Below are 18112 nucleotides of genomic sequence, written 5' to 3' on the forward strand. Positions count from 1 at the left end.
AATTGTTTCATGATCTTATACAACCTTAAGTGAATGATAGTTGGCTGATAATGCTCACGAAAAAGGAGCGAAACATGTACCATATAAACATCTTAATAAATATGTAAGTTTGTACTATGTTTTTATTGTATTGAATAGGTAGTAATTAACAAGATTATAAGAATTTGTATCATAAGTGGTATGTTCCGAGCTGTCAGTGGAGAGATGGCATGGGAGGACATCAGTAGACGAATAAGTTTGGATAGTGTCTTTAAAAGTAGGAAAGATAACAATATGAAGATAAAGCTGGAATTCAAGAGGACAAATTGGGGCAAATATTCGTTTATAGGAAGGGAAGTTAGGGATTGGAATAACTTACCAAGGGAGATGTTCAATAAATTTCCAATTTCTTTGCAATCATTTAAGAAAAGGCTAGGAAAACAACAGATAGGGAATCTGCCACCTGGGTGACTGCCCTAAATGCAGATCAGTAGTGATTGATTGATTGATTGTGATATGTTCATGAGAATTACACCATTATTAAAAATAGAACATTGGTTGTTTGTAATCCGTTGTATGCATCATACTTGTAGTCTTCACCAATCCCCAAACCAATGTTGAATCAGCCAATCTTTACTGGTCTGAAGACTACAAGTTATGACGCATACAATATATTACAAACCTCCAATGTTCCAATTTTAATAGTGGTGTGATTCTCATTTACGAGAATATATTGCAAGTTTGATCTTTTAATTCATTGATCTTTATATGAACTTTAATATTATGATAAATAACTTACACAAGAAGTGTTAGAAAAAATGGGATTTTCATGCCAAATCATTTAATTTAATTGGCAAAATACTATGACCTGGACATCAACTTCCTGTGATTAACGTCTAGTCAATTATAGATCCATTTTAATCGTTACTTCTTCATGTTTCTTTTTATATAATGAGGATATTTTATTTTATAATAACATTTTAATGAACAAATAATTGTAAATAAGGACTCAACCTTGAAATAATTGTAAAAAAATTGCTGAAGATGCTCGATATAATGAGCGAAACATGTCCCATTTAATGTTTGTATTGTGGTAAATGTCCTTTTAGAGACCATAAACATTTCATGTATTGAATAGGTGGATATAATAACAAGAAATTGTAACTAATGTACTTGTGCCCGAAATGTATTTGGTTAGGCAAATGGTTTCTGCACAGACAAAATCATTAATAGCAACGGCTTCAAAATGAATCACTACATTGGTAGATTGTACACTCAAATAATTAGTTAATGAATTCCACACGACAGAATGTCAATGAAATATGATCGCGTGTGCAAATAAGTTAACACAGTTTCAACTAACTTGAAATTAATCACTTCAATAAATTATCAGTGAAGATTTCTATCTCGTGAATTTAGTTCCGTTCACTTCACTTAACTACAAGCAATAACGTCGTAACACAAATATAATCTGTTCGAACCTTGGTTCAACTTATTCGAAAGGTAACTATTATATACAGACACAAATTCTATCAAGAATCTTAAGAATGTTTATGAAATACTTGAGAAATGTCCTCAGCTCGAAAAACACAAGTTTAATGAAGTAATCACAAAGTCGTGACAATTTATAAAGTACTACTTGGAATGTCCTCCTCTGCGAACCATGTGACCTTGCCGCGGTGGGGAGGCTTGCATGTCCCAGTGATGCAGATAGCCGAGCCGCAGGTGCAACCATATCGGATGGGTATCTATTGAGAGACCAGACTAACGAATGGTTCATCGAAAGGGCGGTAGCAGCCTTTCGGTAGTTGCAAGGGCGGCAGTCTGGATGATTGACTGATACGGCCTTGTAATAATACTCAACATAGCTTAGCTGTGTTGATACTGCTACACGGCTGAAAGCAACGGGAAACTACAGCCGTAACTAACTCCTGAGGACATGCAGCTCTCTCTGTATGAATGATGTACTGATGATGGCTTCCTCCCGGGTAAAATATTCCGGAGGTAAACTAGTCCCCCATTCGGATCTCCGGGTGGGGACTACACGAGAGGGGGCGATCATCAGGAAGATGGATACTGACATTCTGCGAGTCGGAGCGTGGAATGTTAGAAGTTTGAATCGTTGTGGTAGGTTAGAGAATCTGAAAAGGGAGATGGATAGGCTAAAGTTAGATGTAGTTGGCATAAGTGAAGTACGTTGGCAGGAAGAACAAGATTTTTGGTCAGGCGACTACCGAATTATCAACACAAAATCAAACAGAGGAAATGCAGGAGTTGGTTTAATAATGAATAAGAAAATAGGGCAGCGGGTAAGCTACTACGACCAGCATAGTGAAAGAATTATTGTCGTCAAGATAGACACCAAACCAATGCCCACCACAATAGTGCAGGTCTATATGCCTACTAGTTCAGCGGATGATGAAGAAATCGAAAGAATATATGAGGAGATAGAAGATTTAATACAATATGTAAAAGGTGACGAGAATCTAATTGTGATGGGAGACTGGAATGCAGTGGTAGGCCAAGGAAGAGAAGGTAGTACAGTAGGAGAATTTGGATTGGGACGAAGGAACGAAAGAGGAAGTCGTCTGGTTGAATTCTGCACTGATCATAATTTAGTCCTTGCCAATACTTGGTTCAAACACCACAAACGACGGCTGTATACGTGGACGAGACCTGGAGACACTGGAAGGTATCAAATAGACTTCATTATGATTAGGCAGAGATACAGAAACCAGGTGTTGGATTGCAAAACTTTCCCAGGAGCAGACGTGGACTCTGACCACAACTTGTTGGTCATGAAATGCCATCTGATGTTGAAGAAATTGAAGAAAGGAAAGAATGCAAAAAGATGGGATCTAGACAAGTTGAAAGAAAAGAATGTGAGGGATTGTTTCAAGGAACATGTTGCACAAGGACTAAATGAAAAGGCTGAAGGAAACACTATAGAGGAAGAGTGGAGAGTCATGAAAAATGAAGTCAGTAGGGCTGCTGAAGAAATGTTAGGAAGGAAGAAAAGATCAACTAAGAATCAGTGGATAACTCAGGAGATACTAGACCTGATTGATGAACGACGAAAATACAAGAATGCTAGAAATGAAGAGGGCAGAAAAGAATACAGGCGATTAAAGAATGAAGTGGATAGAAAGTGCAAGGCAGCTAAGGAAGAATGGCTGAAGGAGAAATGCAAGGATGTCGAAGGCTGTATGGTCCTGGGAAAGGTAGATGCTGCACACAGGAAAATCAAGGAAACCCTTGGAGAAAGGAAATCTAGGTGTATGAATATTAAGAGCTCAGATGGAAAGCCACTTCTAGGGAAAGAAGACAAAGCAGAAAGATGGCAGGAGCATATCCAACAGTTGTATCAAGGTAAAGATGTAGATAATTTGGTTCTGGAACATGAAGAGGCTGTTGATGCTGATGAAAAGGGAGACCCAATTTTGAGGTCAGAGTTTGACAGAGCTGTGAGTGACCTCAATAGGAACAAGGCACCTGGAATTGATGACATTCCCTCTGAATTACTGACTGCCTTAGGAGAAACCAGCATGGCAAGGTTATTTCATTTAGTCTGCAAGATGTATGAGACAGGAGAAGTCCCATCCGATTTTCAGCAGAATGTTGTTATACCTATTCCCAAGAAAGCCGGTGCTGACAGGTGTGAAAACTACCGCACTATTAGTTTAGTATCTCATGCCTGCAAAATTTTAACACGTATCATTTACAAAAGAATGGAAAAACAAGTTGAAGCTGAGTTGGGAGAAGATCAATTTGGCTTCAGAAGAAATGTAGGAACACGTGAAGCTATCCTGACTTTACGTCTGATCTTACAGGATCGAATCAAGAAGGACAAGCCCACGTACATGGCATTTGTAGATCTAGAAAAGGCATTCGATAACGTTGATTGGACCAAGCTATTTATGATTCTGAAGATGATAGGGATCAGATACCGAGAACGAAGAATTATCTACAATCTGTATAAAAATCAGTCTGCAGTGATAAGAATCGAGGGCTTTGAAAAAGAAGCAGCAATCCAGAAAGGAGTGAGGCAAGGCTGCAGTTTGCCCCCTCTCCTTTTCAATGTTTACATAGAACAGGCAGTAAAGGAAATTAAAGAGAAATTTGGAAAGGGAATCACAGTCCAAGGAGAGGAAATCAAAACCTTGAGATTTGCCGATGATATTGTTATTTTATCTGAGACTGCAGAAGATCTCGAGAAGTTGCTGAATGGTATGGATGAAGTCTTGGGTAAGGAGTACAAGATGAAAATAAATAAGTCCAAAACAAAAGTAATGGAGTGCAGTCGAACGAAGGCAGGTGATGCAGGAAATATTAGATTAGGAAATGAAGTCTTAAAGGAAGTAGATGAATATTGTTACTTGGGTAGTAAAATAACTAACGATGGCAGAAGTAAAGAGGACATAAAATGCAGACTAGCACAAGCAAGGAAGAGCTTTCTTAAGAAAAGAAATTTGCTCACTTCAAACATTGATATCGGAATTAGAAAGATGTTTTTGAAGACTTTCGTGTGGAGCGTGGCATTGTATGGAAGTGAAACATGGACGATAACTGGCTCAGAAAGAAAGAGAATAGAAGCTTTTGAAATGCGGTGTTACAGAAGAATGCTGAAGGTGAGGTGGATAGATCGAATCACGAATGAAGAGATTCTGAATCGAATTGGTGAGAGGAGATCGATTTGGCTAAATTTGACGAGAAGAAGAAATAGAATGATAGGACACATCTTAAGACACCCAGGACTTGTTCAGTTGGTTTTTGAAGGAAGTGTAGGGGGTAAGAACGGTAGGGGTAGACCAAGATATGAATATATGACAAGCAGATTAGAGCAGATGTAGGATGCAATAGTTACGTAGAAATGAAAAGGTTAGCACTGGATAGGGTGGCATGGAGAGCTGCATCAAACCAGTCTATGGACTGATGACTCAAACAACAACTTGGAATGTTATTCACTCGAAAAATCCCAAGTTCAATTGTAATGTTATACCTAGTCGCAATCACTTGATGAAACTAAACACACAGTTCGAAGTTGCAGTAACTATGAGGTAGAGAAGAATGCGCGGTCTTTCTTCCGTTTCCCTCGTGACAAGAAAATGTACCTAAGTAATATTGTGTTCGCATATATATTCTTCCAGTGACAAAAAGATTTTTATAGTACTTCATAATCTTCTGACCTGCTTGACCCATATTTTAACTGGCTTAAAAAATAATACGCATATTTTATTGTATAGTGTAGCAGTTAACTTTCAATACCGATGTGTTGTAGGTATGTTCTGTGGGTTTGATTTAATTGAGGAAAATACATATGCATATGAGTGTGGCTGGTTGTGTTCCAAGTTACCCCATTTGGAATGCCGTAATGCATTGTCAAGCACTGAAGAAAATATGGGCGATTTAAAAAATGTACATATTTTGTTGAAACAATATGATGATGCAAATTTGCTTTACCCTAATGTAATGGCATTATGGCAACTATTGCTTATAGGGAAAGTTTGAATGTTTTTGAGGCTAAATTTATAGACTTTTTTTCTGTTAGTAGGCTTCAAGTTAAAAGGAAAATTGCCCAGGTCTTAAATGTAAATTCATTGAATCGTGTGTAAGGAATGTGCCGATATTTTTTTTTGACAAGTGTTTTAATATGATACAATTCTTTTAAATGAGAAAAAAGAAAAATTTTGCAGTGAATGTTCAGGCAGGAATTCTAAAGCTAAAAAAGTAATGCACAAATGAAAGATCAAGCCCTTAATAACCTGTTAAATAATTCTTCATTCATTTATCCAGAATTGCATTAGCAACTTTGAAGTTAATATCCTAGTAACACTTTTTCTAGCTAATTTATTTATCCATTTCCGTATATACATTTCCATTGATATTTGAATTCAGCTCGAATTTTCAGGTCAAACCACTATGAGCGTCACTTGCGACTTGTCTCCCATTTTAACAGGCTAAAAATCCGGAAATGTCGCGTATTGTCTCTACTGTATTTGCTCCACTGCCTGCTCGATCTGCATCCGATGGCAGCTTATACTGCCTGCTCATTCCATATTCAAACGTGTAACACGACTTACAAACAATCTGCCGTTAGACCGCAGCACCAGACGTACCCAATTATCGCGTGAATACAGATAGATAAGCATACAAGCAAAATTTAAAATCTGAAAGTGACAGAAATATTAAAGAATTGTACGCATAAAGTGGTGCTCTAGGGAGTGATAGCTTCAGGACTTTTCGAGAAAGAGATTTCGACGAACAAGAAAACCTGGACACTTTGTCTGTATGGTACTTCCCTACATTATAGGTAGAGGTTTCACGAATTTGATCACCACAAGTTCCTGGTGCTTACTGTTACTAAAACCCTTTAAAATCTTACAGTGGCACAAAGAGGGTAGAACATAGTTTTTATAGACTGGAGCAGACTTGCAGATTTCTTGCAGTACGGTAGAGCCGCCTCAACAAATTTCTGTAGCCCCATAATTAGGCCAATTAATCGTTGCTGGGGATAGCGCAGGCCTCCTCTATCCGACTGTCTGATTAAGGTCATCAACGGGGATGCATTAACTGAGGTGGAAATGTTACTCAAGCACGTGCTGCATTGTTTTTTCTTCGATTAAACGCACTAAATAACCACACACTAATGCATGGGAAGCAGTTTCCAAAGTGACGCACACCGACTCAGGGTGCTCACGAACAGCTTCCAGTAAATCAAGTACGTACTCAGCGGGCATCACTGGTTCTGTTTCGTCAAGTCCGGGAGAGGATACTGAGGCAGAAAATTTTGAATTTTGCTTATGCATAACGTTAGCACCATCGGTGGACATTAAAATACCGGATTTCAGAATTATTTTTATAGAATTCCGAGTAGCCCGGGAGTCAGTCATGTCATTGCACCCTCCTCCCATTCTTATAGAACTAAACATGGCTTCAACTGGATCTCCTGAAAAAGCCCGTGTCATGGAATGAAATACCACGGCATTCTGGATTCCCTTTCTTTGATTTGCAGAAAGGCACGCAGCAGTAGACCATTTTCACTGTAAACAAATACAGTACTACCCTATTTCCCGCTATTTCAATCCGACAGTTCAGGCGTTGCCTACGAGATAAGAAAAAGGCCTCTGCATGCGCGGTCTTTTCAAGTACTAAATTGGCAGAGTAGCAGTAGTTCAAATAGAGCCGCCAGATGTCAGGCTAGCCCTCCATTCCTCACCACGGTTCGAATTGGCATTTTCGAGAATAACTTACACATAGAAGCACATTATAAAGAAAACACATTGCGTTTTGACTAGAAAAGTGATACGACGTTAAGTAACGAAAAATAAATGTATCACACAGTAATTCAAGAAGAGCTCATACGAGTCAGATCGTACAGTTGCGACTGGAAAGTAGGGCCATACTAGCAAGGTGACCTGAGAGGTGTCTGTGTTTTTTTTCTTCATGTCTGTATCTACCTTTCTAATCTCACCTTCTTAAATTTAATTCTTCTTACTGTCTAGCCTACCTCACTGCGTCGGGTAGTTAACCCTGTGGGTGGGGCGGTAGAATATCGGCCATGGTAGCCCCTGCCTGTAATAAGAGGCGACTAAAAGTGGCCCCAGGGGCTCTAAACTTGAGAGCGTGGGTTGGCGACCACGAGGATTTTAGCTGAGTCCTGGCATTGCTTCCACTCACTTATGCCACCTCGTCACTTTCGTCCACCGGTATCCTACGCGTATTCGACCTCCCTTGATCAACTCTTGTTCTTTTTGTCCTCGACTGTATTAGAGTATTCGAGACCTAGGGCGTCTTTCATTTTCACGACCTTCGTGGCCCTTGTCTTTCTTAGACCGACACCTTTATTTTTCGAAGTGACGGATCCGTTCCATTTTTCACTCTGATTAGTGTTATATAGAGGATGGTTGCCCAGTTGTACTTCCTCTTAAAACAATAACCACCACCATCACCACTCTCTTCGCTCCACTTGTACGTCGTTTGAAACATTTGTATTTGCCGCGAGAATGCATTTCCATAGCTTCCTTTCTTAGGCAGCTTACGCGTTTTATTATGAAATACGATGAATACCCTGAAAGAAGTGTTGGAATTGAATTTGGAAGAAAGCGTCTGGTTTTAGCAGAAACGCTAAAGCACGTACTTTCAAAATGGTCACTACATACTATACTTTTCGAGGAAGGTTGCCACATGCTATTTTTCTCGTCACACCGACGTGATATAATTTTGACCCATTTTTCTCGTCATTCTGTATTTACTGGGAACTTGTGGAAAGAAATTCCGCTACCTTTGTGAAATTTACTTTTGCAGAATGGTTCATAGCAAAAAACAATTGTTGAGGACGCGCAATAGACATCCTGTGAATAGAATGTTCACAATAAATATTCTTCTTTTCTTTCTTTTTCTACCGCTTTTTCCCACAGTTGTGAGGACGCGGGTGCCAATTGTATCGCACATGTGGATCCGACCTTGTTTTACGGCCGGATTCCCTTCTTATCGCCAACCTTGTATGGAGGTATGTGATTACTATTACGTGTTTCTGTGATGGTTTTTAGTGTAGTATGTTGTATGAAGAGGAAAGTGTTGGGACAAACATAAACACCCAGACGCCGAACCAGAAGAATTTAACATGAAATGCGCGATTAAAATCCCCGACTCACACGGGAATCGAACTCGGGACCCTCTGAACCGAATGCCTCAACTCTGACAATTCAGCCAAGGAATCGGACGTTTACAATAAATACTCCCTCGGCGGTAAGTACAGAAACTCGTATATATTTATAACTATTACTTTATCTTAAACTTACATTTATATAGAAAGTATATACTCCCTACAAGCTGAATACACAAATCAACACCTTACATAATTATTTTTAAGGTCTACCTGATCTAAAAACTCACTAACTTAACATTTTGCTGCACAATTTCTATATACGTCAGTGTTAAACAGTGGAGGACTAACACGAAGTCTAGCGGCGACTCTGGAACTAGAATGTATTTCACGCTGTGTAAGCTGCCATGCGGAGGCCTTTTACTGATCACGTAGGCAACGGTTCAGGAGCCGGTTGGTGCTGCCACCTGCTGTGGGTATTTGTAAACGAAGTGTTTCATTTAGTGCTATGTTAAAATGTTGTAATGTGCAGGCAGTATAAGCAGCCATCGGATGCAGATCGAGCAGGCAGTGATTTTCCCGTACTTTACATTACGACGATATAGGACCATCAGTCGACCGTCCGGCCTCGACTGTGGTACTTAGTTGACTGACATGGACATTAGAGATGGGAGGTATTTAACATAACAGTTAAGATAACAGTATTCCAGCCAACTAACCCTGTTATATTTTTAACAGATAGCTGTTCTTCCTCAACCCTTCATTATTTCATTAGTGATTCCGTCATTCTGCATTACTTGATAATTACTGAAGTTATTTTAGTTCATTACAACTTAGCATGGTTCTTGATTGAATCCCGTGAACTTGGAACACTGTTCCACCGTAACGAGTTTTCTGCTGAGGTAACAACCGAAGCGCGCGTCTTAATACGTTTCGTTTTTATTCTATGGAACGTTGTTCCATCAATACGAGTGTTCTATAAACACCTCCTAGATTATATAGGAGGTGTTTGTTCTATTGAGGTAACAGTCTGAGCTCTGTGGAACACCGTTCCATCGCAGTGAATGTTCTGTCGAGGCAACAGCCTAAGCTCTGTGGAACACTGTTCCACCACAACCCAGTGTTACGTCCAGGTAACAGCCACAGTATTATAATTTCTGCAGCGTATCGTTATTCTGTAAAGTTGTAACGTTTCGAAAGAACTCCGCTGAGGTTTATAATCACACCTGCCAACCCTTCCAATTTACCCGGAAACTTTCCGGATTTTAACTCGTCTTCCGATTTCCGATTTATTTTTACTTCTTCCGATTATTGACTAACCTCTAGTACGGCCAATACTCTTCCCCTAGGATAAAGGATAAATTCTTATGTGCTTGTGTAATTTACGAAACATCATTTTCAAGTGTATTTCTTTGATACTTTATTTCGTGAGCGTTTCGTCCGTCGCCTTCGTGTATATCGTGTTTACCGCTCTCCACAGCAGCGTGTGCGCTTGATACAGCTGGGCATTTGGGGGGGGGGGGCGATCGTCCTGCAAGCAAGAGGATAGCACAAACTAACGACTCAGTTAATCGGGACGAAAGTATGAGGTTGTTATTGTGTTGTTCGCGGGCTGTTAACATCGTTTCTGTGCGTAGTTTCATCGGAGTTGTAGGCCACGTGTTTTTTATTGCATTTCTATGCTTTCCCCCTCTGTCAAAGTCGTATGTTAATAATGTATGGGACATATTGAATTGTTTTGTATGTGGTAGTTTCGCGTATTTAAATGCATAATTTTAATGAGTTGAATGTTTTTTAAGGGTGTTGTGTCGGTGACAGTTTCTGGCATTTTCTTTTCTCGTTAATGCCAGAAAAAATGTAACAAACGTTATCTCCAAGTGTTCAGGGATACCTATAAATTTCCATTCAGTTTACCGTCTGATAAAGGAAACTACCGCATTTTCTCGCGTAATTAACGCCCTTGCATAATTTACGCACCCCAGTATTTTTGGTCCAAAGTGGAGAAAAAGGAATGTTCGCGTATTTGACGCACCCACAACTTCGAACATCCATCACTCAGCTCCGCATGCGTTTCGAAATAAAGATGTCAACTACTCAAGTAGCAGGCTTCCTATTGCGAAAGCGGCATTCCAAACACAGGGCAACGTGTTGTTATTAGCCGTCAGGAAATCCCACTGCACTAATTTTACAACTGTTTCGGGTACGGACATTCTGTGATCCCAAAATTGTCAGTCCACAGCACTGGAGTAATACTGCGTCACACAAACTCGCGGCGATCATTTACGTCGATACATACGGGAATAGAGCAGCGGACAGCAAGTATTCAGTGTCCAAATCAAACGTGCGCTACCGCGGTAACAGAAGTGCACTTCAAGCGGCCAACAAGTCTCGCAAAACATTTCGCAGACCAAAAAGCGGCAGGTTTCCGCAAGTACGCAATGTTGGATAAGCCGTTTCTCAAGAAATCCTGTATTTTAAAGAATGAGAAATAGCAGCGGCACATGTAATCAGTGTCTCGGATTTGAAGGTTAGCCGAGGATTGATAAATTTTATGAAGAGAAATGGACTCTCTCTTCGACGAAGAACAACATTATCCCAAAAAATGACGAATGATTTCAACCATTTTCATCGTTTTGTGATTGAAAAGCGTAAAGTGAAGGAATATTTGATCTCCCTTATAGGAACCGCAGGTCAGACGCCAGCCAGTTTCCATAATCACAAAATCGAACAATCGATAAGAAAGGAACATACAGTGTTATCGTACGCGCTACAGGAAGCAAAAAGGAGCGATGTACCGGTACTGATATGCTTGCTGTAACAGCTGATGGCAGAAAGCTTCCACCTTACATTGTTCCAAAACGAAAAAAAATGCCTAAAGCAAAATTTCCGCGAGTGATCCACGTTCGTATTCAAGAAAAGGGGTGGATGGACACGTCACTCGTACAAGATTGGATACGAACGCTTTGGGGTAATGTAGCTGGGTCCCTCCTTCGATGCTTGGCCCTTCTCGTGTTGGACAGTTTTCTTTTTTTGCCGGTATGTCATTCAGGTCGTATTGTCAGCTCGCAATGAGAAGAATATTTTCTAGTGTCGGTGCTTCAAACCCACGTGTCTAACTTACCTGATGTACCCTATTTGACTTTTCAGAAGAAATCTCACGCCGGAATTTTACTCCAAATAACGATAACCGCAAATGAGCTGAACAAATTGTGTTTATATTAGAGGGGAAGTGGTAATACAGGACGGGGTTGGAACATGGGACACATCAATTCCAGCTATTCTAATGGCGCAAACATTGTGGCGCCGCCATTTTGTTTCTGATTCTATATAGCCTTGTCAAAGTATGTAGCGCATAAGTCGCTTGAGAGCTGTTGTTGTGAGAGGAGGGTTTAGATTTTCAACGAGTTGAAAGTTTTTTCAGACGGATATTTCCGCTTGTGTTCTTCAGCGATTAGCTAAGGTACAGGTATTTCATTTCTGTTATTGTACAGGGGATAGTAGTAGCTTTATAGTTGTTACATGTTTTGCCCTCTGAATAAACGTACGTTGGAATATTTTAAGGTTAAAAATTCCTAGGGTGTTGGTGGCATTATGGGACAGACATGTTCCATATTACAACCACAATGTTTATGTGTGCAGGTTTCGACCGCTCGCTGGTTAGAGTTGCCAAGGACAAAGTTGGGGCCTTCACCGAAGGCAATCCGTAAAAAGTGGAATGTAGACGACATGAAAGCCGCAATTACAGCCGTGAAAACAAAAAAATTAAGTGTGCGACAAGCTGCTAATCATTACAATGTGCCAAGATCAGACAGGTGACATTGCTGTCAACGGATTCAAAGTCAAAGTGGACAAAAGTGTTGTCATAGAATCTGATTTCATTGATTGCCAACTCCAGTTCAACCAAGAATAGATCCTCAGGATATTGCACCTGTTCCCATTCTGAAGAAAAATACAAGTAACAGGGGACGGAAAGCATCAGTTGCCACAGTGATTACAGGTTCACCTTACAAGACATCACTTGAAATTTCTCAACAAAAGATATGTCCCAAAACTGCCCATCAAAATGCAAGACCTAGCACGTCAGGATACCAGATAACTTCGAACAACTCTTCTAGTGCTTCAAACAGGTAAACATGAACTTCAAATGGAACCTCTGTTACATTGAAGATGAAGACAACAAGTAGACCTAAGCTACAACAACAATCTCTACGTGCAAAAAGAAGACTGCCATTCAGAGAAGAATCTTCTGACTCAGAAGACAATGACGTGTCCAATCTGGGGAATCAGAATTATCCCTTCGTTCTGAAGACTCAAAACCAGGAGAAGATAATGCAGAATGCATCTTCTGTAGTGAGATGTTTAAAGACTCGAAAGCGAGAGAAATGTGGATTAGATGCACAGTTTGTAACAGATGGGCTCATGTGGATTGTTCAGCATGTGAACAAGCTGTTTTATTTGCTATTTCTGCACATAGACATTTTGTTTCTTCAAAGAATTCTGTTGTCTTTTCTTCTGATGACATTTCGTGTTATGAGAGTTTTGACTTTTTTAAAATGAAAACAAACTGTCAAGGAAAGTTTGAAAGACTGAAAAATGTGGATTTATACTAGTATGTATACATTTTTAATGTTATAGATTCGTTAACTACAAAATTATAGTAATGCTACATTGAAATATAATTTCACTCTCTGTGTCCCATATTTCAACCTCAAATTCTTCGTGCTCTTCTTTGCAGCATGTTTACTTTTTTGAAAAAATGACTATAAATATTTGTAATTTGGTACCGGTATTTATTATCTTGGAGGTACGAAGTAAAATGATATTTATATTGGGATTTACTGTCAGCTACCTTGTATAACATAAATATTCGGTGATAATGACGTAGGAAAAAGTGTGTCCCATACTACCACCTTCTCCTCTATATTTAATTATCTTTTAAATGTAAATGAATTGTAAATAATTTGTAAATATCTGAATTCCTTGAATAATTTACGCATCCGATGTTTTCGCCTGTATTTTTCATCAAAAAAGTGCGTTAATTACGCGAGAAAATACGGTATTATGCATTTTGTTGTGTGTGTCGCTGTGATATAAATATTATTATTCGTATGTAAGTGTCATAAATGAGATTGATTCGATGGTACATTTTCTTGAAACCATTTTTATATTTTCTTAGTTGAAGATTTTAAATTTAATGGTCAATTCGCATTGTAACTGTAGATATGTATGCCTTTTATCCTGACCTTTTTCACGTAGACTGTGGTGGAATATATGTGATGAAATCCAAGAATTAAAAAATCTTCCTATTTTTTGGTTTCTAAAAGATGGCAGGTATGTTTATAATGAATAAAAGGTCGAGCACAGGTTAGCCTACATAAAGGCATATTTCTTAGTGAATGACAATGTCAATAAATTCACTTCGTATGATATTCGTGATCAAGGCTGTTTAAGTCTGTCGGGCTGAGTGGCTTACGTAGTAGACTTGACAGGTTCGATCCTGGCAGTCCAGTGGTCTTTGAAGGTGCTCAAATACGTCAGCCTCGTGTCGACAGATTTACTGGCAATTAACAAAACTCCTGCGGGACTAAATTCCGTTACCTTGGCGTCTCCGAAAACTGTGAAAGTAGTTAGTGGGGGGAAAAGCTAATAACATGATTGTATTCGTTTTAAATCTACAGTTAGCGAGCTCGATAGCTGCAGTCGCTTAAGTGCGGCCAGTATCCAGTATTCGGGAGATAGGGGGTTCGAACCCAACTGTCGGCAGCCCTGAAGATGGTTTTCCGTGGTTCCCTATTTTCACACCAGGCAAATGCTGGAGCTGCACACTAATTAAGGCCACGACCGCTTCCTTCCCATTCCTAGCCCTTTCCTGTCCCATCGTCGCCATAAGACCAGTCTGTGTCGGTCCGACGTAAAGCAACTTTCAAATATCTACAGTCACTAATTTCAAAATTCCCAGTCTAAATCTGGGAGCCCATTCAAACAGCCTCTTCCATTTCTACCGGTACTCACACTGCAACGAAGATGAATCGGTTCTTAAATTTTATTCTAACTGAAATTATTTGATAAATTATATTTTGGACATTGTGCATGTAGGATCGTATTATGCCGTGACCTTGCTAATGAAATATTTTGATGTCTCCGCGCAGGCGTCCTGCGGTAGCGTTCAACTAATAAACGATCACATGAACACGTGCTCAACAGTGGTATTCCCGCGAATGACTGAGCTATTATCATGCACTGTGAGTACGTACGCATATATTATAAAGTTTCGTGACGGTTTGTCGTGAACTTGGAACACTGTTCCAACGTACTGTATCTGTTATACAATTACCAGCCTGTTTATGTTAATAGGCTTATGTTTCTTGGTTATTTTGTGGAATACCGTTCCACAGCCAGCGAGTGTTGCGTCCAGGCAACAGCCACGGTATGCTAATTCCAGAAGAGTATCTGTTCCGTCAAGTTGTAACTTTACGACTGATCTCAAAGATTTAAAATGAATAAAAAACAGAAAAGTTACATATGGACATATTTTTCAGTAACTGACGCTGTAAATAAATTAGCTTCGTGTGATTTTTGTGGTCAAAAACTGTTTTAAATCTACTGCCACTAACTTAAGAAAACATCTCGCTAGAAAGCATCCTACTGTAAGTCTGTGCGCCCAATCTACTTCCGCCTCTTCGACTTCTACCTTTACTCATGACCACAATGAAGACAATCTCGTATCCATTACTATGCCGTCAATTCATAATGAAAATGTAGGATCACAGATTGACAATTTACCCGGCCCATCCACAATTGAAACTCATCCGTCACAAACACCACAACTTCCCACAGTGAGACAGACATCTGTAATCATTTTTAACTCTTCCACCGAAGGCAATGAATGCGGAAAAGAGGTGGAAAATTGACAAACTACTACTTAAACTGTTTACAACAGACCTTCAACCATTTTCAATAGTAGAGGATAAAGGTTTTCGTGATTTTGTTGCCGGACTTAACCCGGGCATACAACTACCTAATAGAAAGACTATTTCTAACAGTATGATTCCTGCAGAATATGAGCTATGCATGAACGTTGTTCGTAATCGTCTCTAGTGTTTGTGTTACTACGGACTGCTGGACCTCTAAAAATGTAGAAAGTCATTTAGCCGTCACAGCTCATTTTATAAATAATGACTTCACGTGGATATCAGTTCTACTTGAGTGTTCGTCAATGCCGGTTTCACACACTAGTAAGAATCTAGCAGAGGGAATTAAGAAGATCACTGATAAATTTATTCTCACAGGGAAAATTTTAGCTGTTGTCACATACAACGCATCCAATATCAAGAATTCCGTGACAGACGATTTAGGCCTAAAACACTTCCCGTGCTTCGCTCACACCTTGAATGTAATTGTGCACGATTCCCTGAAGGTCACGGTTTTGATTTAGGAGAAAGTGAAGAACATTGTTGCCTTTTTCAAAAGAAGCACCACTGCGACGGAAAAACTTATGACAGCCCAAATAAATTTAGGAACAACTACTCCAAAAAATTTACTTCAGGAAGTACCAACGAGGTGGAACTCCACATACCATATGCTATAAAGGATTTGGGAACTCCAGGACGCGGTGAAGACAACAGTGGCCCACATCAACAAGGATTTTCCAGTCCTGTCTGAAGAAGAGTGGAAGGTTTGTGGAGAACTTTGCAAAGCTCTGAAACCATTCTATGATGTAACGGTAGAGATGAGTGCAGAGCAGTACATAACCGGCAGTCAGGTGATCACCTTGACGAAAGGTCTCACATCTGTCCGTGAGTAGCTTCAAAAAGAAAATCTGCACCCGATTGTACTTGATTGTGTCAAAGAGCTACATAAGGGACTAACTAACAGGTATAAAAATATACAGTACAGCAAAACTCTTGTTTTATCAACACTTTTAGATCCTCGATTTAAGCTCCTACCGCTTTCTGACCAATCTGCTGCTGAATCAGTAAAGAAATATGCTACTGAATTAATGACACACATCATAAATAAGATCGGTCGGGTGGCTCCAGCAGAGGAGAGAAGCCATGAAGATGTCCAGCTGTCTGTTGAAAGCAGTCCAGGCGACAGAGGGCACTCTGTTTGGGAGGATTTTGACAGAATAGTGTCGACAAAAAAGCCAACAGGTTGGTGTTAAACTCATATCACACATTATAAAATTTCTCAGAAAGTAATGTTTTTACTAATATACCTACGTACTATTACAGGAACACCAACATCTGCTGCAACAATAGAAATAAACAGATTCTTGGACGACAACTACCTGCAGAGAGGTCAAGATCCACTTTCGTGGTGGATGATAAACCAGTACTTGTACCGCACGATGGCCAAGTTGGTTAAATGACGATTTAACATGCTAGCCACCTCAGTACCGTGTTAAAGGTTTTTCTCCAAAGCTGGAGACATAATCAACGAGCGCCGAACGCGGTTAAGTGCAAGGTATCTTCGGATAATACAGTTTTTAAATAGGAATTCCAATTTGTAGCCCTAAGATACTTCTGTAACCTTGGGAAAATGGGTCTCTACATCTTGTGTAAGGCTATAATCGGGTATACAAGTGCATCAACAGTATTTAATCCGACTATTTGTTTGGATCCACAGCAATTCCACCGTCAGTCTAGGTTGAGCTGAAAACGCGCGGACATATTATGAAGAGTGAGGAGTATATTTACAAAATGAATACTTTCATTAATTGACCAGTATCATTTCCGATATTCTCTTATTAACATTCACAAGGCTATATCTGATATAAGTGTCGTTTTGTTCCGGTGTATGATATTTTGTATTGTTTCCTCTTTCTTGAATTTCGTAGTAACGTAAGAACTTTAACTACTACTCTTTTTTGCATTACTTTAATTAAGTGGTCAATTTATGCTGTTTATGTAATAAGATAAATCGTTGGGGCATACTGTAGGCTACGGTAAATTTCTTATTTGTTTATCTTGAGAATTTGTTTATTGGATACTTGTAACATCTTCCTTTCGTGATAAAAAGGTATTTATAATGATTTTCTAATTTATGTCATATGCATTTTGTGTTAATTTGTTTCATGTTTCACTAATGTATTGTTTTAATAGCATGCGATATTTTGTTTCTGATAACATGATCGGCCCTACTTATTTTTGTACTGTGAAACGTAGCTAGATAGCTTGTAAATTACAACATAAATTCAATACGGACCAGTGGCCTATTCATTTATTTATTTTTGCTATTTTACTCTACGTCGCACCGACACAGGCAGCGTTTATTGCAACGATGGGACAGGGCAAGGTAAGGAACTTAGGAATGCGAAGGAAGTGGCCATGGACTTTATTAAAGTACTGCCTCACCGTTTGCCTGGTGTAGAAATGGGGGAAATTCCGTGGTTCAGGGCTGTCGACAGTGGGTTTCGAACCCATGATTTCCCAAATGCAAACTCACAATTACGTTCAAAGCGCGTACCTACTCGCTCGGTGGCCTATTCAAGAGCCAGTGTCGCAAAATCCAACGTCTTCAGGATAT

The sequence above is a fragment of the Anabrus simplex genome, chromosome 1 (assembly GCF_040414725.1).
Source record: "Anabrus simplex isolate iqAnaSimp1 chromosome 1, ASM4041472v1, whole genome shotgun sequence".
Lineage (NCBI taxonomy): Eukaryota > Metazoa > Arthropoda > Insecta > Orthoptera > Tettigoniidae > Anabrus > Anabrus simplex.